The sequence below is a fragment of the Anarrhichthys ocellatus genome, unplaced genomic scaffold (assembly GCF_004355925.1).
Source record: "Anarrhichthys ocellatus isolate YVR2014 unplaced genomic scaffold, GSC_Weel_1.0 scaffold4, whole genome shotgun sequence".
Lineage (NCBI taxonomy): Eukaryota > Metazoa > Chordata > Actinopteri > Perciformes > Anarhichadidae > Anarrhichthys > Anarrhichthys ocellatus.
Genome location: NW_022280034.1, coordinates 5,813,610 through 5,814,923, shown reverse-complemented (window position 1 = coordinate 5,814,923; position 1,314 = coordinate 5,813,610). Strand labels below are relative to the sequence as shown.

At 55.2% G+C, this 1,314-nt stretch overlaps 1 protein-coding gene across 1 annotated transcript in view; it reads right to left on the bottom strand.

The window, feature by feature from the left end:
• Positions 1 to 1,314, bottom strand: part of LOC116381094 (C-terminal-binding protein 2-like) — a 78,898-nt gene that overhangs the window by 23,861 nt on the left and 53,723 nt on the right. The window lies entirely within an intron of this gene.

Here is a 1,314-nt window from a genome sequence, read left to right as displayed (position 1 = left end):
CACACACACACACACACACACACACACACACACACACACACACACACGAGCCCCCCCACCCTCTCAGCAGCGGTCCAGATAACAACCCTGAGTCAACACTGCCGCTCTGCTTTTGTTTTCTCTGCCGCCCCTCCTCTCTTCCCCTCCCACGTTCCAATCCCTGTGGAACCGCGAGGACCCGGGCTGAAAGGATGTCGGGATGAGGGACAGTGAGATAGAGAAAGAGAACGACAGAGAGGCTAAATTACAGCATGGGAATGCAAATGAGTGCATTTTATTTTTGGGGGGGAGCAGGCTTTATTTTCCAGGTAGGAACGGCCCCCATGTGGCCCCTGGATCAGTTGCAGCAACAGCAAAGGAAGAAAAACGAACACTCTCACTCTGCCTTTTTACTTGGGGAGGATTAAAAAAAGAAATATCACAAATACAAAAACCCACAACTCTCAGCGGCTGGTGCAGTCATAAAATAAAATTATATTTTGCTACGCTTTCACGCCACCGCCACCACCGCCTCCTCTTATCCCTCCTTCATTCACTCCCTCCGGCCCCTCCCCCCCCCGCAGACACACACTAAAGTTGCTGAAATATGGGCACAAACCGACACCACCACCCCCTCCTCCCCCCCATCTGGAAAAACACAGTGAGAAAGTGAACGTGCGCCAAGCAGGGAAAGGGAACGAGGACGGAGGAAACGGGGGTGAGCCAGCTGCAGGCTGTCTCCAGATGTGGTGGCTCTGGGGACGGGCCACTCTGGCGCTGTTAAGGGGGCGACTCAGGGCTCCCCTCCTCCCCCCTTTTTCCTTCCATCGCTCCTCCCATCTCTCTCGGTGACAGGAGCCATCTGGCCTGGCAGAGAGAGAGAGAGAGAAAGAGAGAGAGAGTGGAGACGCAGCAGCGAGTCCCGCCCTCCCAAGTGTGGCCCCTGCGTGCCATTCAGTAGAGTGCACAAGTAAATAAAAATGCATGCGCACACATACACACAACAACGCCCGCTCCCCCCCCATGCCGAAAGCTGTCACATGGCCATTAACCCATCGAAGCTACGGCCCAGCTGTGCTCCATTACGATAAATACGCCGGGGTCGCGGGGTCTCGTCAGCCAGGAGTCAGCCCTCAGATACCACGAGGTGTCCACTTACAGCCTTTTAAAGCTCACTTTGCTAAAGAGTTACAGCCATTTTCATCATCATAGCCCCTCTACGCCCTCTGGAAAAGAAACTCCCACCCGCCTCATCCACCTCGCTCCACCAGATGATATTCCACACTCTCTGGCAGACCAAACCCCTCTTCCCACCATATCCCCCCCCCCCCCCCC